The following is a 22,044-nucleotide window of genomic DNA, read 5'->3' as shown; positions in this document are numbered from 1 at the left end:
AGAAATAAAAACTGAATCTTTCACCCTTACCCCTCCCTTCTTCTAGGCTCAACTTCACTCCTGTATTCTCTACCTCCTCCTCCTCAGTGGCACAGGAGAAGGGGGAATGGGAGTTGTAGTCCATTCATCGCATGTTGTTTCTGCTGCTCCTTCCTCCTCAGGGAGGGACTCCTCACACTCTTCTCCTGCTGCTCCATTGTAGGCTCCTCTGTCCATGGATTGACAGATCCTGCCAGAAGCCTGCTCCAGAGTGGGGGTCTCACAGCTTCCCTTCCACTTGCTCTGGGCTGAGGTTCCAGCCTGGGCTGCAGGCGGCTCCTGCTCTGCTCTGGATCTCTATGGGCTGCAGGGACACAGCTCCTTCACCGTGGTGTGTATCACAGGCTGCTGGCTTGTCTCAGCTCCTGGGCCTGGAGCAGCTCCTGCCCCTCCTTCTTCACTGACCTTGGTGTCTGCAGGGATGCTTCTCTCACATCTTCTCACTCCTCACTCGGGCTGAAATTGCAGTTTCCTCCCTTCTTTAATACACTACTGCAAAGGTGCTACACCATCTCTGCTGAGCTTGGCCTTGGCCAGTGGTGGGTCTGTCTTGGAGCCAGCTGGCATTGGCTCTGTCAGACACAGGGGAAGCTTCTGGCAGCTTCTGAGAGGAACCTCCCCTGTAGCTCTTCTGATACCAAAGCCCTGCCACAGAAACCCAAAACAGACCTTAAAAAAGTCAGTAGCTTTAAGCCTAATTTGGAACAGCATCATAAACTGATTGGAGAAGAGATTCAATGTGTGTAAAGATACCTTAATTGATATTCTTCATGCTTACTTTAGCAAGGATTAAATAGTTGCCTGCCTGTTTGAAAATCAGTGGTGAGTTGATACATTTGTTTTCTGTGCTTGTATAAGACAACACTGGAGTTACTTGTTGCATTATCACTATTCTAAGCAAGCGTAATTCACACAGTGTACTTGAGAGATCTAGAAAGTTTAAGAATTTTATGTAATCCATCTAGTGTACTGGTATATTTGCAAAGCTGGAGTATTTTTGGCAATCTGTGCATTTCTGTCAATGTGCATTTTGTTTGTAGAGCAGTAGGCCAAAAAAAAGGAATCTCAGAAAACTGATATCCAGAAGTGTCTATTAATTTCCATAATTTTTGGGTGTATAAACCACTCTGCAATTCTGGAGGCATTTATTAGCTGTTTGAAAAATCTGATATATAAATTTGCATTTTGTAAAATAAAACCCATGCTTTGCTTAGTATGACATCTCTTAGCACTAATCTTCCTTCTTGTGGGCTTGTCTACCTGGTTTTGTTTCTAAATGTTAACACCCAGTGCCTTGGTACCCTTTTAGAAATAACAGGTAAGACTTCAAGGTAATAGGCAGTTACAGTCCCTTTCAGCTGACAAATGAATGCATTTCTCCCTGTCCTGTCCACACAAGATTGTTTTTGCCCATCAGGTTCTGATCTAGTGCTGCAGCTACATTCAGGAGGGCCAGAAGGGTGGTACAAGGATTCAGTTCCCATTTTCTTTGCAGTGACAATATAAAGCACTGGTAGGACTGGTCAAAACCTATTCAGTCAGGACAACTTCTGTCCTGCAGGTCTCTCATGCAGCCTACTCTTATCCTGCTGTCTGTCCTGTCCCAATTCCATCATGCTTCCTTGCAGGGTTCATTTTCTAGATTAAAAAACAAGTGCTGTGTATTTTAATCTCTTGAATCCCTTTTCTGTTCTTGTTTCATGGATGAGCTTAGCACTATTTTCTACAGATGCAATGAGCCCTGTTGCAGCCTCCCCCTTTGGTCACTTGGCCGCTCACTTTTTGCAGTCAAAACAGTGACCTCCGATCTTCTCTTGCAGAAACCCTGCCACAGTTGCTGCAATCAAAGGCTGCCTGAGTTCTTGTTAACACAAGTGCATCACAAGTTTAAATTGTGCCCATATACTTGAGTTACAGGCATTTTTGTCTGCAACTCAAGAGTCTCTAAAGGGTATTGAAGCAGCTTTCCAAGCAAAGCCAGCAACAAAACTTGACTGGATGATCCCGCTAGATAAAGCAGTTGCAGTCTATCTGCAGTTTGAAAAGTCCCACACAAGTTTGAAGGCAAAGGGTATTTCCTGCTTAGTCTCACTGTAGAACCGAGTAAAAATATTAATCTTATAGTGAGGTTGCTTTTTTTGGCATGTATTCGCCAAGATAGCTCATCTGTTTGACATTTATGTGAAGTATTTAATTAGCAAATGTTTTTAGTTGAAAACATTTCTAAATTGCATAGATAGGTTGCAGGGAAAGCTCTGGTGAGTGAAATGCATTATCTGTTTGCTCTGCAAATCTATTTCAAAAATTCTAATTTTTTTCTAAATTCTAAATCTAATGTGTTTTAAGGATAAATCAAGAAGGAAGATCTTTTCTGGTTGCCTGGAACAGCCTCCCCTATGCTTCTGCACCTGGCCTCTTCTCAGCATCTTCTTCCTCCCTGCCATTTATTTTTTAGCCCCATTGTTTGAGGGTGGTTTGTTTATCTCTCACGTTGTGCTGTAAGTGCTTTGTGGTGTGCCCTCTTCTGTTTCTCCATAGCTTCCTACGTGTTCTCCATACACTCCTCTCCTTCCTCTGCTGGGGTATTCTGGTGACAGCTCCCACTCATCACAGCTGCTGCCATTTTCCCTATATATTGTAGGGAAAAGCTGGAAGATAGAAGTTTCAGGACTACCTATGGAGCTTGCAAATTTTGGTCTCGTACATAAAATGAATGAGGTTTGAGTTCAACAGCAGAGGTAAGGGCCTCTTGTGCTTGAGGTGAAAGACCAAGAGTTGTTGCATGCAGAACAGTGCATCCCACGTGGACTGGCCCCTGGGGTCAACTCTCACACCCAGCTGGCTCCCTGGAGTCTGTGGTGAGTCATGGTGTCAGGGTTCTTTTCTTGTGCTTTGGGGAATGGGCCTGGTCGCTGGTGATGGAGGGCACTGGCCAGCACGTCTGGCACTCTCATTCTGAAAGAGCCATGGTAGGGGCACGGGTGAGGGCTTGCCTTGGCTGTACTGCGTCTGTGTTGTGGTCTGGTGTGTGCAGTGACCCAGTGCAACTGCTGTTTTGGCACATGTAGAGCACAAGGACGGATAGTTCTGCTTCCCAGGGAGGCAGCAACGTGAGTTCTAGGTTGCATGGAAGCACCTGTCCTCCTGGAGCGAGGAGGGCTTGGAGATCTTGGAGCCCTAGGTCCAAGTCTGAGTTCCTCTCTACAAGGAAATTTACTTTGTGAGGAAAGGTTTCTTTTGCACAGTTTGAGCTTTTCCCTAGCATATGGGTAGGTAGGAAGAGTTTGCCAAATGTGTTATAGTTACATAAAACATGCAACATCTGACGGATACGAAAAGGGTTATAATAAATGATTCCTTTACACTCCCTCTTCGAAAGAGCTAAACAGAATGTCAATACAAAGCCCATCAGATTTTCTTTCCCATTTATAATGTTTTTTATGTTAGTGTGGAAATTCTGTCAGTGAGCATGGGCTAACAATGGCTAAATCTGAGAGCTTTCTGCTAGGCAAGTACTGCACTATTTCAAACTGCAGTGTTCATTCTGGTTTTATTCACTATTGCTATTAATATATGGGAGATTATTTCCCAAATCTCATCTCCATTTCCAGTCCTGCATCTACTATGACCCAGAGATATGAGAGGCTGCTTGAAGTTCTTAGATTTTTTTTGTCTCCTTTCTCCCCTCTCTGTCATTCCCATGTTTAAAGCTGTACTGGTTTTTGAAGGATAAAGTGAAGTTAAAAAAAGAAGTAGAGTTGTATTTAGGAGCTAGAGATTATTTTGCTTTACTGGAAATATTTAGCCAAGTTGGTGGTTTGGAAATATTTTCATGAGAACTGCTGAGCTAAAAGTTACTGAGACAAAATTCCATAAAAACAACTGTGAACTCTAGTTTATAACAAAGTCATTGTTGGCAGCCTTCCGTTTAAAAACTTTCCATAGATGCAAGAAAGACAGACTTATGGATCAAAGTGATCTGAATTTTTTTTGGCAATTAAAAAAGTTAACATTTGGATTTGAACCCCACTGTGACTAGTTCATTTCCATTCATTTTTTACTCTGTATCCTTAATAAGAATGACACCAAGGAGCAGAGGATGGGAAGAGACACTTTTTTCTGTTTAAAATTGGTTCCACAGGATGGAAATTTGGCAACAGACACGGAAACTTAAGCAAATCTATTTGCAGAGCTCTCTGCCTCTCTGTATAATGAAACCAACAAAAAACTCAAATAGAGATTTTAATGATGAAGCTACACTTTGTTGAAATTTTCCATTGTGCTGTTTTCTTGGTCTTTTAAACTTGATGACAACATAGTTACTTGGTGTGAGGTGTAATGTAAATTGAGGGTGCCAGCACCCATCTTATGTCTTGTGCTCTTCAGAGCTTCTGGCCACTCTTCACACTAATGAGCCAGGTACAAAGAGTCTGGAATTGGTGATGTCAGGGAGGCTGAACGTGCCACAGATAGTGCTAGGATAAATGTTAGGAGAGAACTTTGATGAGAGGAGTCGTTGCAGGTTTCAGACAATAATTTAAGGGTTGGGCTGTGGCTGCTGTTAATGCAGAAACACATGGGAGCAAGTGGAATCAGTTTCCAATCCTACAAATCATAGTCGCATCTTTTCAGAATTCAGGTGCCCTTTGTGGTAGGCTAGTAGGAAACAGCCGGGTTAGGAAGCTGGGAAGACATTATTCCCTGCACCATTAACTTAATAGTCAGCAAAAACAGGCCACTAGGGGGATGAATATTAATAAATTAATCTAGTAAAGAATAGTAGCAATTTGCTTAAGATCAAGGAGAAAACTTGGGGGAAGCTGTAATTTGCTGACTCAAAATTTTCTGTTGCTATGCAGTTGCTGGCACTCCCACACAGCTGGCAGACAGCAGAAAAATATTTAATTTTTTTTTTTTTTAAATATTTGATTTCTTTTTTATCCTCAGATTAAAAATTGTTAGAAGATTTAATAACGTCTTGTCTTCATGGAAGAGTTACAAGAGGAGAAATTGCTGTTGTTTTTCTTGTGCCACTTCTTACTTACGACCGTATATAAAGGAGAGAGGTGGTCCTTTACATTCCCTGGATATTTGGGTTCAAAATACGCAAACGCTTAGGGATTTTTTTTAATCAAAAGGCAGAAAATGACATTACTTTGTTCCCCTACATCTTGTCTGCAAAGATGTAGAATTTGTCAATAACAAGGATACTATCTACTTCATAATGTGGTATTTACAGACGTGTTAGCAAGATGATTACAAGCTCTGTGGGAAGAGTCAGCAGAAGATGGGAGGAATAAGGTAGGAATAAGTGGTTCTCAGTCACCAGCATAGCTGGACTGGTTGATGCATTTAGCCCGTAAATTGTATACTGGAAAGGAGCTTGTTGATGAAATGAGAAAGGGTGCTGTGACAGTAACTTGCTCGTAGTGGTAAGGCTGAAGTGGACCATGAAGAACTGGAGGACTGGCTGACTTGGCTGGGTGGCTGAGTAGTGGAAAGGCAGGTAAAATTCAGTGTGGATAAAGTGGTCTACATAGGGCAAAAAAAAAAGGTGACTTTTGAGCTGTTGCCATGTGAGAGTCACTTACCAGGTTATGATAAACAGCAGTGTAAACGGAGCTCACTACTCTACACTGATCAGAAAAGCAAATAAAATACTAGGAAATATTAGTAAAGGAATAGAGAATTAAAGAGATAGCATCCTTTTTGCCACTTTGTATCTTCATGGTTCACCAGCGTCTTGTATCGTGTGCAGTTCACATCCCTCAGCTCAGAAACAATATAACAGGATGAGAAAATTTTGGAAAAAGCAGCATTTTTAAGAGGTATGGAAAGGCTTATGTCCACAGGAAACAGGGATTCTTTATACCGAGAAGAAGAAACATTGGAAGATATTCTTGAGATATTCATTGTTGTGAGTGGTAGGGAGAGGGTACACAGGTTTAATGTTCACTGTCTCTGCCAACACAAGGCTTAGAGGAGGCATCAAGTAAATCATAAGCAAACAGAGAGAAGTGGGTCTTCTAAAAACACTGTGCCAAAGAATATTGCATTTATTGAAGTTATGCATGGGTCTGTTTTCTGACTGTAAAGGTTAAAAAATAGTAATTTTTCCCCCTGTAATTGTATGTGTGATGTGTGATAGGTGCACTTTGAAATATTAGTGTCTTCTATGCTCTTTTGCATTTTTGTGTATCCTTGTGTTTCCCAGAGTACCTAACTATCACCAGCCTATAAGGAAAAATGAGATGCAGTCCTTTACCACAATTAAAATAGGCTTTCCTATATATCTAAAATTATTCAAACCCTTTTTTAATGTGTGAGAAAGTGTTTTTGGGTTTTCTTATTCAAGTCTCTGAGCTTTCTCAATTACTTAATAGGATTTAAGTAATCTATTACTTAATAGGCACCTTTACTTTAGTTTTAAAAAGGAGACTTAGATTTAGTTTGTAATAAATGTCTCCACCATTCCCTTTGGCCTTAGAAAATAACACACTCAATGTGTTTGAGAACTTCAGTTGTGCACATAGGAGAAATACTCTAAATTATCGAGGTGTGGGTTAGTTGGCAGTCCTGGGTGCTCACTAAGGCATTGTGCCTCTTTAGGCACACATGTTATCAGTAAAGGAGGCAAAATTGTCCTTTGTACCTGAAACATGGCAGGTTGTTTTCCACAGCCACCTTCTGAAACAGTCCTTCGTTAAGGTTTGGTGTCATAAAGCAGTTGTTTGTGCAAAGAAACCAGTGGAATAATTTCAATACCAAGAGCTTTTATCTGCACCTTTCTGGGTCAGGTAAGCTCAGTTTCCTTCTTCCCAAAGTCACTCAGCTCAGTAGCAGCAAACATTATATTCACATTCTGAGTGCATGCACTCGCACATCTTTTGTGCAAGTTCCACGTGCTTTATGCCATCACCCCTCTTCATCCCAGTGCCTGCACTGGATCCTGAACCTTCACTTGAGATGTTCACAGTCATCCTTGGCAGCCTCCCTTGGCAGGGAACCATGGGCTGGCCTCTGCTGCTAGGGCTGTCACATCTTTGCTCCTTGTACTATGTCTGCTCTGGGGATTTCCCTTTCCAGGACCAGCTGGAGAGCTTGGGTGTGCATGCATGAGCCTCCCCTGCTCACTGAACCCTGACAAGGGATGTGTGGTTTTACCCATCAGTTCTCCTCACAGCACTAGGAGACCTTAATTTGTTTCTGCTGTGATGGATGCTTTCTCTTTTAGGAAAACTTGTCTGTGAAAAGGGACAGTACTCCTTTTGGTTGTGCAGTGGCCTGGTGTGATACTTGTGTGTGATGGACTGGTGTGTAACACTTTGCTTCTGAAATGAGAGACAAATCTGAGAATGGTCTTGAACACAGTTGCAGAGAAAGCACAAATATCAAAGTGTAATGGGAACCCAGGTTTCCTGATGGTAACTTGTTGTGCTAACAGCAGATTCATTTGTTTCCTAATTAATCAGAAGGAGTGTTCTTTTTATTTCAGCCATCTGGTGGAGAGCATGTTGTTTAGCTTCTTGCTACTGCAAATTGGAGCTACACAGGAAAAAGGATGTTTCAACTTCTGTTTTTGGCTTGTTTTTCAAGGTTGAGTCAGTATAGAGCACGTTAAAACATACTGTAATCAGTTGCAAAGTTCATCTCTCAAGGACTGCAAAAATTTAACTAAAATTGTCCTTCCTGAAAAGACAGGGTGGTGACATTGATGATTAATTGGTTTTATTACTTGTTTTATTCTATGTAATCAATTGTTCAGACAAAAGCAAAATTTCCTTGGTGAACTGCAGAACTATTCTAGGATACCCAATTTGCTACCACTCCATAGAGAACATTCAATGTCGCTTTTACATTTCTTCTTTGGATTAATGTCAAAAGCATATTGCCTGTCAAACAATTTGTCGTTGAGTGTGCCATTAGCTTGCTAACTCCTCACAAGGATTTTAAAACATTGCATTTTTTTCCCTCCAGAAGTCCCCTTAGCGCAGCCTTTCTTTGGAAGCTATATTGTTCTTGTGGAATATTTTCTGAGGAGCAGTCTGTCCCTATGCGATGTTTACTGTATTTTTGCCTTGCAGCCAGCAGATTTTAGTACAAACTTGCCTGGGGGTGGCCTTGTCCTATTTTCCTCTTAGATGGTTCTGGCATTTATAGAGCTTGGGAGATCGTGCTTCTGAATTTTCCAGTCTGAAGAGCTCGAGCCAAAACAGCAGGGGAGATAGCAAACCTGTACGTTGTTTGGCTTATGGCAGCTGGGCCTGTTTTTCCTTTGACCTAAAGCAATGGCAGCTTTTCTTGGGTTGAGTGGAGGAGGGGGGAAGTGAGGAAGAGGAAAGCTACGTGAGGAAAACTGCTTTATCTCTGTGATGGGAAAAAGCAAGCCTTATCTCTGCCTCAAAAAATCCCTCTTTTTGCACCCCTAGCCCAGGTAACTCCAAGCTGCTTTCACGTGGCACGTGGAGATTGTTTTTGTTCAAGTTATTTTATGAGTATTGATTATTCTTAAGAAAAGAGAATGTGTATTGTTTTAATATTGCATTAGCATTTTTGAAAAACAAACACTTTTTATGTTGCAGTATCATAGCCGTTGCAGAATGGACTTCATGTTAGAGGACTGGCTGCTTGGCAGTTTTTAGAGACATTTTATAGCTTCCCATCAACCTGCATTTTCTCCCTTACATCATGGTCACTGAAGTAAAATAGTCTTGCCAAGTAGGGACCGGAGTCCACTACTCCGGGGACCACTGGGGAGCGAATTGTGATGAATGATTGGGGGAATATATGAAATACCCTGCAGATGTGTGGCTCAGAGGATATATCTACTCTTTGGGTTTGGCCTTGTCCTTGAAGAGCCCTTCTTGTTGTTAAACACTGTCTCTGTACTCATACACTCTAAATGAGGTTTCCTGTGGAAATAAAATTTCACTGCTGCTGCCTTTGAGGTGTCACAGTCTTGTATTTATCAGCAGATGTTTCAGTTAAGTTTTGCATTTATGTAACAGAAACATTTAGTTGTGCCACAGAGTGAATTTATTTCTAGAAGAATGGGTTTGCATGTGACTGTTGGAATCCTGAACTTTTGAATTCCAGGAGACTTGAGAGTTCCCTAAAAAGTTTGTGAGAACAACAAAGAGTTGAGGCTTAGTACACACTTGAAGTGGAACACAAAAGAAAACAGCCTGTGTGTGTGAAGAGTTTCCAAGGAACTCCTAGTGATTAAACCAAATTAAAAAGTATCATATTTCCAAAGAGTGATAAGATTCCTGTTTGGATGTCTGCACTGGCATGGGACAAATGGGTGACAGATCCTGAGCCTCCCCAAGCCAAAAATCAAGGGAAAGAAAAATTTTAATCTTTGTCAACATTTTAATGTTTTCTCCCTTTATGTTGCTCCATAGCTTTTCCTTACTGATATACCTGAATCTCCACAATGCTTGTTGAGAAGCTCAAGAGAAACTCTTGTTTCTGCTGTAGTTCTGGCAAGAGGTGACAGTGCAGAAGCTGCATGGCTGCTCCTTCTGTGAGGAAGCTGTTGACCAGCTTCATAGCACAATATTTTCTAGAATAAGAATTTTCTTAATTGGCAGCTTTGATGAATTTCCCTCCTCCCCTCTTGTCCCCATTTGCAACCCTCTGAGTTGGTCAGTCTTATGTACAAATCATGTCTCATCCTGAAGGGAATATTACTTGGACCTGCAGGTGGATGCAAGAAGCAAGGAGGACATCAGGGCAGGTGCATGTTACCCTAAAGGTTTCTTGCTGGAATAAGAAGAGTTAGCAGAAAGTTGGTGCTGTAGAACCAGCCTCTCCAGTCTCTCTTGGCTCAACAGTGTGAATGCCTCAGGCTGTCGGAGTGGGCCAGGAAGGAGCTGAGCCTTTCAAAAAATATACTGGCTTCAATATCATTAAGTGTGTTATGTAGGCAAGTAGCCCAGATTTGCCTAGCTGGTCTATATTTATTTTCCTCTCTTCTTTCCATTCAGCAAGTCCATGTTGTAGTCAGAGGCTGTCTTTCCTTGGTAGTCTAATTTGTTACCAGCATCCTCACCTTTGTAAGTTTCACTCTTTGTGCATAAGGAGACAGTTTAAATTAGATACGTATTAAAAAAATTATAATCCATTGTGAGGTGATAATTTACCTCATTTTCCTTTAATAATAACCTTTTTTCAATAGTGGTTTTCTTTGTTTAACATGAACTTTTTCTGCTTTTTGATGTGTTTTGTTCTACAAATCTCAGTGGGCTGTAGTGAATCCTTGTTTTACATCTTCCCTCTTTCAATGATTGTCCAAATTCTGAAGGCAAAACACAAAGGTCGATGTTCTCTCTTGGACTTTAGTGCTGCTCCTCATCTCAGTTAGTTTTGTCACTAAATGTAATAATTCCTATAATTTGTCTTCTCATATTTAATATTTCTTCTGTTGTCCTTAGGAGTAGATTTCCTTTCAATGTTAATCTTACTCAGGGAGGCTGTAATCATGACTTACTAATTTCTTTCTTCTTTTAATGTTCTCAAGAATGTCTTCCTTAACATTAGGTAGCAGATCCACTGGATTTTTTGCTGGTATTAATTGCTGTGTAAGGAAGTGCCCTTGAAAGTCAGTTATGTAAATGAGCAGCCTTGAGCTGCCCATAAGAATGATGTTGGCTTGAGTTTTAATTTAATAATTGAGAAATTGGAACATAAAATGGTTCTTTAAATCTAAAATAGGATAGAGTCATATTCTTTATTAGACAAATTCTAATTGCATGGACTGTATCAGCAGTTTAACGTGTAGTTTCGGTGATCGCTTTGCGTGCAGGTGAGCACTTTAGATGGTCATTGTTGGATGGTTACTATTAGGAAAAATTCTTGTATTCAGTTGCCTTAGGTATTTTTAGGTGAGTATTCTGAAAGAAATTACTGGTTTGTTGTGGCTTTAAAACAACAAACTCAGTCTTTCTTGAAATGCATTCTTAGCATCTGCATTTTTTTTTCCTTTATTAAGTTAGTGATCATAAAAGTCGCTGTAAAAGTTTCTTGTATTTTTCCTGGAGATGTGGCATACTTGAATCCCTTGGCTTATTAAAAAGTCCCTGAGTTCTGGACAGTGGAGGGTGGATACCTCATGTCTGTTTGAGTAAAGGTTAATATTTATTGTTATGCATAATATATGCAAAAAACAGTGGATGTGAAGTTATTTGCAAATACAGGCTTGGCAAACCTCCTCTGGAATTCGGAAAGGGTTTTCCAGCTCGACTTAGTCATTTTTTCCCAAATGTCTTGGCATAACTGATCACTCAGGAGTGACATATGGTAGAAACATGCTCTAAGGGACAAGTCTCCCGGATGGCGCACAGCACCACACAAGATAGACAGATGGTGGCTTATTCAACCTTGGAAAAAGTTTAATCCTACATATTGGCACGTCGGCCTGGGTACCGAGAGAGAGGCACACACATGCCTGTGAAATCTGAGGCAAAGCTTTTGTGAGTTTGCTTGCTGTCATTGAAGGAACTAGAAAGACTGAGCTGATACTATACCCAAGGAGTATCTGCAAAATTACGGGCTCACCGTGCTCTCCAGGAAAAGTGATGTTCCTTAGAAAAGTGGAAACTCCAGAGCCAGCAGGACAATGCAGAGAATAAGATTTGGTGAACTTCTCACAGCTGTTTCCAGCCTAAAACATGCTGTTTCAACAAAGCTGCTGAGTACTTAACTTATTCACCAATAGCTGTTGATTAATTGAAGTGTCTAGTAGGAGAAAAGGGTATTTTATGTTTTTCATAGTTTTAGTTCTGTTTCAAGAGTTGCTACTACTTTGTGAATTGTATTGGTGCTTCACATCAGAGAAACTGTAGCCTTTCTCTTCCATAGGTTGTAACAAAAAGTTAGAAATTCCCTGATGGTAATTCCAAATTTATAGCCGAATATGCAAAGAATTACAAGTTTTTTAAAATTTATTTATTTTATTTTTTATTCATTTTTATTTATTTATGTATTTATTTTTTAATAAGAAGAGGGAATCAAACCTTTCACTTTAATATCTTCATGTCTAAGATAGTGAAGAGAGAGAGAGAGACAGAATATTTGACATGGAAAAATAAATCTGCTTTGAATTCTTTCTGGAAACCAAGTAGTGATTGATTGATTGATTGATTGGTTGAACTTCTGGAGTCAGGGCCATTTCCTGTGAGGATTTTGAAAATACTGACCAACTGAAAATATAAAGGATTGGTTGCCAAACTTTTTTTTCCCCCACTTTCTTTTTCTTGTAGATCACACTCAATATTCACAACTAGAAGGAAAAGCAAGACTCTCCTGACTCTCTGGACTTCAAGGATATCATTATGTTGTATTGGATGAGTTTAAACTAGACAAGACTTCTTTCTTAAACACTTCGAGAAAGGTAAATGTAATTCAAACAAACTAATCTTTTCCCATAGGTAGAGGAAAAGTTAGGTCATATTAATCCCATTCTAGTAACATTTCAACCATACTACACCACAGAATCATCATATTTTGGATACTTTGTATAGATATAGATACCCATATTAAAAAAAAATTAAAAAATAGTGTGTGTATATATATATGTATGTATATTTATTTATTTATTTATTTATTTATATTTATATAGCTATACCTTCCTGGTAATTTTTAGATGTTAAAAGATTTTGATTTGTCAGCCCTTGTATATTTTGAGGAAATGTACTGGTTTCAAGCCATTCTCTTATATGAAAGAAGGAAGAGGAAAGACAAGGGAGATGTCCACAGTAGCCAGCCTGTTGGTAATTACTTGTATGGATGGGGAAGACCCAGTTAATGTTTCTGTTCTGCCTAATGAGTAAAATTACTTGAAAAGGAGATCCTAGCTAGTGAACTATAAAGTCAAATGACTGAAGCAGTACTGATTGACACATACATTTAAAATATGGTGTGGTTTGGGAGACCCAGAGGGAGCTGCAAAGAGAGAGGCTAATTAAATAACCTGTTGTTTAGGATATGCATTGAAGAAGCAAGAGATGTCAAATCCTTAAATTCAGCTGAGGGTGCTCTTGTGTAATATAAATATTTGCTTACTTTTGGCCTAGTATAAGCAGAGATTTACTCTTCCTCTGGATATGAGTACCCATCATGTATTTTTCTGTCACCCTTTTCTTTCTTTTGCTGCATGTCATTGTGAGAAATGCTGACCATAGGTAGCCAAGCCTGAGAGCCTACAGAAATTGTTGCAGAACTACTGTGCCCTTTTTATTTTTTCTATTTCCTATTCTTTGTTTTTTAGTAATTTTTCTATTACTATAGGACTTAGCAAATAAAAATTTTAATAAGTCTATTTTGTGCCCAAGTGCAGTCAGAAAAATGTGACAGACGTTAGTTTACTCCCTGTCTAGACCCTGCAAGAGTTTCTCATACACTTCACAGAAGCAGTGAGTATCTCTGTGACACAGTCCTGCCTCAGTGTCAGCAAGCATGCCTGTGGGCCTTACAAACATCACGTATTTGTGAGAGACAGAGCTCCAGTCTGATGAGATGATTAAAATTCTGCAGATCCACAGCTGACACCTTTTTGACCCAGATCTGAAGTTCAGACTTGGAAATACTTCAGTCCCTTGAAATTTTAGGTCATGCTTCATAGAATTGCTGTTTTCATAATTTATAGGCTGTGTGTGATGGTATCATTGTTGAGTCGCTGAGCGTCGGTGTGTGTGAATCAGCCATCTCCTGTCAGGGCTGAGTCTTGTATCTCCCTGGCCAGTGACAGGGGAGGTCATTACACCATGACGAGACTCTGTCAGGTGGGAATGGTTCAAGGTAACAACGTGGCTGTGTCCGAAACAAGTCACTTCTGCTTCCTGGTAGTAATGACATTTAGAGGACTGAGGCAGAGGACTGGGAGTTCTCATAGAGGAACGGAGACTTTGTGAAGACAGAGATGGGAAGGGTTTGCAAGTTTAGGAGGAACAAAGGCTGCCTTTTGTAGCAGGGTTTTGAGTTATTTATGGAACCAGATGAGGAATAGAGAAACTTTTTGCACAGAAGAAAAGCAGACTTCAAGATCTGGAAGAGAATCTGCATTGAGTTCTAGGCCACTGACCTAAGAGCGGTAAGGAAGGAGATACAAAATGCACGTGGTCTCATTTTATTTTGTCTAGACTTGCATACCTTGTACACTTCCCAAGTAGAGAGTGATTCGGTATTTTGGAACTTGTACAAAGCTTCTGCATGTTTTGCTTCAACCAGTGAATGTCCTGGAAACCCAGCATACCCTCAAGGTTAGATCCTTGTGTTAAACTTGCTGTAAAATTTGGGCAGGATGTAGGTTAGCACTAATGATGGGATCCTGTGCCATCTTGCTCTGCCAGGGCCTGTTTCTTTGGAGATGCAGTAATCAATACCAAGGAAAAGTAATGCAGAAACTAAGAAAATTATTTAGCAGGAAATAACTGATTCAAACCATTGATGTGGTTCCCAACCAAAGATGGTTGGGAAGAGCCAGACACAACTGTATGTGGAGCAGTGGGGATTTTACCATACAAGTTTCTGCAAATTGCTGCCAGGCTGTTGAGAGCTGAAGTTAAGGTTGAGCTGAAACATTAAAGACTAGGACTAAGACATCTTGCTGCACATCTCATGGAATACATTTAGGCTTTATTAGCTGCAGCTGATTAAAAAATGTACTCTCAAAAGGTGTAGCCAAACAGGAGGAAAGAACAATTTAAAAATCCTCATCTATGCATTAATCCAGTGGTAAGAAAATGTGAAGATGTAATTGTCTTCTATATTTCCCTCCACCTTGTTGGGAGAATTTTTTTTAGATATTAATTTCTAATTTAGTACTTAGTCTCCTTTCTTTTTCCTCCCCCTCCAAAAATCTCCTCAGACCCTGATGGTTTAAAAATGATACCATGCAAAATTGATGTAACTATGTGTAGGTTGTGATGTGCCTTGGAGGTGTGATGTACCTGTCTTAAAATCTTAAAAGCAGGTAAAGCTGGAAATGGCTGCATTCACTTTTATGCTGTCTATCCCCCTTTGTTCTCTCTCCCTCCCCCTTCTGCTTGTGCTCACTTGCTCTCTCTTTAGTATAACACAGTTGAACAGCAGTGAAGTGTAAAATGTGCTTTTGCCAAGGTCAGTTTCTTGTGATTACTCGCCTGTGGCAACTTATGCCAGTTGCAACAGACTGAGTCTCAGCAGTCCACAAAGTCACACTGGTGCTTATGCAGAGGACACCCAGTGTAGGTTACAGTAACCGTAGTCTGGAATAGCTCGCGATGCTGCTGAATTTTAGCTGCTTTATTTAACTCTTCCGATCTGGCTTGTTCTTGCTTCGGTGGTTTGGAGTCTGTGCCATGAAACACTGGGCTGTCCTGGTTCTCTGGAGACCCTTGAGGAGGAGTTTGGGTAGATGAAATTCTTGTTGTTAGAGGTTGTTTCTTTTCTTATAATGGATGGCTCAAATTTCAGAATTTCTCATAAATGAAGAGAAGATGCATCATGAACACATTCATCTTCTAAATATTACCCATATTTTTTGTGATTGGCTTGCTTTTGGGTGAAGTCCTATCAAATACTGCCATATTGACATTGACACAAGAGAAATTGTTTATCTGCATAGCAGGAAATACTATGAAAATTTTAAGAGGTAGTTTTTAAGCAAGAATTTAAAAGATGAGGAGACAGTCTTAAATGTTGTGCACACTCATATGCATAGAATAATTTTTTTGTTTAGAAGATAAAAATAATTTTGACTACTCAGACAGGGGAATGTGAGTGTGAGATTCCAGAACATTCACTTTAGTAAATAAGATTTGTTGGATCCCATTTTGTTGTATACACTGAATTAGCTACCACCATGTGGAAATAAAGGTAAGGGACCTTTCCTTTCATTCTCCTTTCTCACATATGAGCAAACATATCCCTTTATGGAAAAATGTTGTATTTAGAACAGAAAAGCATGGACTTCCTGTATTGTTTGCCTATTTGTACTATCAGCAATATACAGGATTTTGTTTTCCTTCTAGAAATATTTACTTTTGGAAGAAGTATTTAGCTCTTGAGCTGTGTGATAGTGACTTTGAGGATGCTTGTCTGTCAGTACTGACTAGTAGCGAGGCAGTACGTAATCTTGATGATTGACTGAAGGCCTAGATCTGAACTTTGGCAACCTCAATGAAGTTCAAAATTTCATAGCTTAAAATTTATTATGCATTTGATTAATTTTGAAAATATATGTTGCTGTATTTTCTCTCATGTTTTCTTTGGAATGATTCCTAAGCCACAAGTAAAATAAAGGCTCAGCAATCCAGTCATGTCCTGTAAACACCGTTGCATAAAGCACACAGGAATATTCTTGTTGTGCTCAATGAAACTCCCCACAAAATAAGGTGAAATGCTTAATCCTGTGTTTTCAGCTGAGTCTTGTTTTCAGTCTTAGAAGGAGTGGTTTTTGTCAAGGAATATGTTACTCGTTGCTTTTTTGCCTACATGGAGGACATTTAAATCAGTATTTTGTTTCAAGACTGACATTTGCTTGTATGGTTTTCATAATTTATATAATTCCATGGGTAATCCAGCCCCTTCCCTTTGCTTTTAATAACATTTGTATTGGCCCAGCTCTTATGGAAGAATATGCTTCAAAGTCTTCAAGACTTTGTGAAGATTGATCTGTCTATACTCCCCTTTAAGCTGGAAATTCATGGTAGAAATAAGCAATGTTTTGTGTGTGTGTGATGGGGTATAGAGGCCTGTAGTACTTGCAGTGATTAGTGTTGTCTTCTAATTGTTAGAGCAACATTGAAAATGAGTGTTCCCTGTAGGAAGAAATAGCTGCACTAGAAGAAGCTGGTCTTCAGTCAGCTGAAAAATGATCAAGTGGGTGTTCCTGGGTGAGGTAATACCCACCCAAAAAAGTGGCATTGTCTGTGCTTACCAGAACCTGCCACATTAATTTCCTTCTATCTTAAGGAACTTGTGGAAAGGAAAGAACTCTTGAGGCACCAAAGTTTTTTTTGGAACATTTCCAATGACGTAGGTCCCTGCAGTGGGCTGCTGCTGCATGCTCCAAGGATTTCCTCATCAGTACGTTCAGCACGAGCAGGCAGGTGACAATTGAGATGGAAGGAATCTTCTCACACCCCTGAACCCATTCAAATCTCCATGCTGAGCTCCTCAGTAATTTCTAAAAATTCATTAGATCTTCACTATTTCTCACATTCTCACCTCCTGGATTCTGGCTGATAACAGAAATGCATTGCTGCACACATTAAGGGTAGATGTTGTGGGGGGGGTTGGACAAGTGACATTCTGGATTCCATGAAATCTTGAAAGATTTGCAGCCTAATTTTTCTTTTAACTCATGGGTAGAGATCTGAAAGCTTGTTAATAGATTTGTTCTTACCATTCCTACTAGTTTTAAAGGGAGTTCTCAAAGTCTGTGTCCTGGTAAGTTTAAAAATGTTTACTGAGCTAAGACAGATGTGCTGGAAATTAACATTTAACATATGTATAGAATCTTACTTTTATAATACTCTTGCAGCTTGTAAGTACCACAACAGTTTTCCCTTCCTGAAGGCAATCACTAAACTCTTGTAGAAGTAGAGGAGTGCCTACCTACTCTTTGCTCATTGCTTTATTTATTTTATTAGAAACAAACTAGGGAAATGAGCAGTGAATTTGTGTTGTGCAGCAAAACATTTCTCTTTTTTTTTTAACTCAATATTCTCCTGCTTTTCTTGGCAACAGTAACAGTATCTCATATCATAAGTGTTCTGTTCACATTCCAGGGAGTATTTGAGGACTAGGAGCCAGGTAAAGAGAAGTCGATAACTTTAGACAGAGAAAACATTCTCAAGTTCCTTATAAAATATGTTTATTCCAAATAAAAGTCTGTGTTAATCTGAGGGAGCAGTAACTCTGTAGCAGTTATCATACATATGTCCTTGGAAGACAAAGGAGAGACCAGTTGATAAATCTTGGGGGTTTCATTGGTTTCCTTTTTTAATGGCAAGTTTATCTTTAAACTTCTAACAGCTTTTAATAAATGTCAGTTTTACATTTCAGTTATGATAAAGCAGCATGGTTCTTATAGTTTCTTGCATCAGATGGGCAAAATTCAGTGATTAGAATGTAGGATTAAGAGGCAGGGTCTCTGACAGTTTGTTACTTATGGCTTTGACACCTGAATCACTGCATGGATTAGGACAGTCTATAACATGACTTTAGCACCCCTAGGGGAAATACTGACTACAATTTCCTGCCTCATGGCTGCATATGAAGATTAACCTCATGGATTGAGTAAAGTATTTATTAATAGATGATAGTTATTGATATGTCACCTACTTGTTCATAGCAGTGACATTGCTAATATGTTATTCCTGAGGGGAATGTAAATGAGCTCATAAGCCAAAAGACATTCATTGAAGTAATTTTCATCATCCTATTCAAAAGCATGTGAATTCAGTAGTGGCCATGTTAGTACGTACTGTTTGGATGATTTAAAAATACTTAAGAAAAAATGCCATGAAATACAAAGGGAGAACTGAAGGTCACGCTCACTTATTCTGTCTTCACATCACGGTGACTGGAGTGCCTTTGATAATCTTCCTTTAAAGGCCTGCTAGCTGACAGTACAGGGAAAGCAGCATACATTTATATCCAGCTACATTTTAGAAGTTTAGTCTTGTTGCATGTTTTCTGCTATACAAGTATGATGTATGATTAAATTGTGAAATGTCCAACAGCAGTATGGATTTTTAATTTTTTATTTCTCACATTTTTCATGGCTGAGATTAAAGATAAATAAAATATTTTGCTAGTCTGTTTCCAGTGTCAGAGCTGTCATTTAGACTGCCATGAACATGTGGGAAAATGAGTATTACTTTATATTTCAGCGGTCAGCTTAAAAGATGTGAGTGAACAGCAAGGTCATACAGGGTTTTGAAAGAGGGTTTTTATAGATCCTTTTACTGTATTATTACCTCCTTAATGAAAAAGGCTCCCTGGTCTTTAATTTTTGTTTCTTTATTGGTCTAGAATTCTGTATGTATGCTACTACACTTTAAATATTAAAGATATTCTTGTCATAAACGTCCTTTGGGCCTAATATGGAATTATTGCACAAAGCCTCTGGTTTTGCATGTGGGCTGAAAGAAAGACATGAGATAAATATGCAGTGCAGAGGAGAGGGTAATGCCCTTGAAAACCCATTTTGCTACAAAAGCTGTGGGCCAGAGGTAATTTTGACATAGTGCTTAATATCTTTTCTGTTGTCTCAAAGTGGTGGTGGTGCTTCTTGTTCCTCTTGGTTCCTCTGCCATCAACTCATTGGACTCATCTCCTTTATTTAGTATTGTAGTCCAGTTTGCCTAAATATTACATTTGGAAAAAAAAGGGCAAATTAAGCAGCTTTAATGAATCTCATTGGCCTTGATAAATTTTATGCTGGCAATGGCCAAGTTGATCCATAATTAGATTTCTGTTGTGGTTTCAGCCAGAAAGGTCCCATTCCTTTGCCCCAGTGGCGGGCACAGAGCTTGTGCCCCACAGCTGTGTAGAAGACAGCTCAGGAATGTGGCCCAGCACACTCAGTGTCCTCTGCAGGACTTCACTGCCTGCAGGAGCTGCTGAAGGTTACTGGTCGTGGCTTCAGACCCGTGTGGTGAACACACATAACAAATATTCAGAATGAAAAGACTCAGTGAATTTAATGTTATGTTTTTGTAATGAGAGTTTGAGTTTCTGTCTGATGTTATTGATGGAGCTTTTTCTCTCTCAAGAATTAAACCCAAAGCAATGACTTATGAATCATACTTTGTGTCCCACTTACAGACTAGCTTGACTCATCAGTGATTTTTCTTCTGGCATGATTTGGGGGGAATGCCAGTAATTTTTTTCGTATGTAGTTTTTAATTATTATTGACTGTGTGATAGAGATGAAGGCAGTCCAGCTAAACACCTGATTTTATTTAGGTCTGTGTTTCTAAAGAGTCATATAATGCAATAAAGTATTGTACGATTGCTTAAGAGAGACAGGGGGACATGGCTTTCTGATCCTTCAGTGACAATATCAAACAAGGACAGTAACATGTGAGGACTAAGAGCTCATTGTTATGCTCATAATTTATTTGGCCTACTATTTTTCAGACTTATAAGAAATAGAAAAAAAAAAAAAGAAAAAAAAGAGTAATCTCATGTCTGGAAAGTATCTCCTGCAAATAAAGTCCAGAACACAGAGCTTCTGATTTCTAGATTTTCTTTAAGCTACTGACGATCTTATGATAATATGCATTTTTACACAATTACACTGGTAATGTAACTTCTGCCATTCTTAATAGTATTTCTTTTATAGGATAATTAATTTTAAGTGTCACATTCATCTTGTAATATAACCAGATGCACAATACTTTTAGTGCTTGTTTTGTGGGAACTTGAAAAGCAAAACTCAACTTGTGTAATGCTTTCTAAGTTTAAAAATTTATAATAATCTAGAATTAAAACACTGAAACACTATAAGAATATTTTCTCTTATTAAGAGCAACCATATAGTTTTTTCTATATTAAACTGTTTTGTACTTGCTTTTTTCCTGTAACCATTATCTAAATACTCTTAATGTCTTTTGTAGAAGCTGTAAAAGCTTTTAGTTAGGATTCTCAAAGCCTTTTGGTTTCATTTGCATGCATTTGTAAGCCTCAGTGGCTGAATTCTTACATACAAACAGTAAATTGTTTAATCTGTTCGACATTCTGTAATCTCTCCTCCTCACTGTCCGTTCATTGTTGGAACTTGACTCGGGGGATTTGTTTCATGCAGGGTAGCACTTCACCAAATTATCTGTAAGATGAAGCAATACAAGGAATTCCTTTAAGAAATTACTAAGTATGTATTTTTCTTCTATATATGAAGACTCAAAATCCCTATCTTCACTGCATGTCCAATCAGTAGGTGCTTTATCCTTTAACTGAAGTGGAATTCTGAAGTGAAATATCTTTAATTGATGATTTAAAAGTTGTTGGAGCAACTAGAGAAGACAAAAATGTGACAGATGTCACATAGGATATCCACATGCACAGGCTGTGGGCAAATGTATATATCATTGATAAGAAGCACAGATTCTCTCAGCAGGTGTGTGAGAATCCAGACTCTTCTCCTGCATCCTGTTGGCACATGGTCGTTCATCTATGGGGAATGAAACCCCTGTAGCTAAATCAGACTTCTTAAATTATTGGCATTAGTTTGAGCCAAATATTTCTTTTGCATTACACAACGAATGGGAAAACTTTGGTGCCAAGGAAGGAACAAAACTGAGTGGTAAATGTGAAAGTAATATTTATTATGGAGCTTTTCACTATAATCTTATCTGATACAACCAGCTTTTAATTGCAGGTAACTTTTTCCTCCTTTCAAACTGACCAAGCAGCCACCCTTAATACAAAAAGTAAAGAAAAACTTGCTCTCAAATTCCCCATTTCTTTTCTCTGCTGGAGGCATCCAGTTTTGTTGATAATGATCTAATCTGTTGCATAACCAGAGAATACTGAGCCTGCTGCCATAGCCTGCTTCTTTCTTGGCACTGTTGGAAGGCTTCAAAGAGAGACTGTGTGTGTGAGGCGACTGCTCCACCAGCAAGACCGAGGGGATCAAAGCCCACGTTTGGAAATGGAAAACAACAGAAAGAGAAGCAGTTACCACACCATTGCAATCCTGAAACTGAAACCAGTCTCACAGGAATGAACTATTTTGAAGCTGAGGCTAATTTATTACAAATTGTACAGAGCAGGAAAAGATGATGGATTTTTAAGGAAAATTCATCAAGATTTTATTTTGTAGTTTCTTGAAATTTTGAACAATTTATTGTTCAAAAACTGGATGTATTGACAATTATATAAATTGATTTTGCATAATTTTATGCTGTATCACATTTTCTTCTTGGCTCTGCTAATGTTTTCAATTAGGAAGTTCTCAAATGAAATCAGTTGCAAGGATTCCTTCAAGAAAAAATGGCAAAGTTTCTGTCC

The 22,044-nt window shown here is 39.1% G+C and overlaps 1 protein-coding gene across 3 annotated transcripts in view; it reads left to right on the top strand.

Moving 5' to 3' along the window:
- LDLRAD4 (low density lipoprotein receptor class A domain containing 4) overlaps window positions 1–22,044 on the top strand; it is a 283,046-nt gene that overhangs the window by 31,138 nt on the left and 229,864 nt on the right. The window contains exons 1-2 of one of the 3 annotated variants that reach the window (XM_064432935.1): window positions 2,759–2,777; window positions 12,303–12,433. The exons of 1 other annotated variant lie outside the window; for it this stretch is intronic. The gene's annotated coding sequence lies outside the window, so the exon portion shown is untranslated. Of the gene's footprint in view, window positions 1–2,758; window positions 2,778–12,302; window positions 12,434–22,044 lie in introns of those variants that run through there. One more of the 3 variants, XM_064432932.1, reaches the window with a different exon arrangement.

Source organism: Passer domesticus, chromosome 1 (genome assembly GCF_036417665.1).
Source record: "Passer domesticus isolate bPasDom1 chromosome 1, bPasDom1.hap1, whole genome shotgun sequence".
Lineage (NCBI taxonomy): Eukaryota > Metazoa > Chordata > Aves > Passeriformes > Passeridae > Passer > Passer domesticus.
This window is presented reverse-complemented; position numbering and strand designations above follow the sequence as displayed.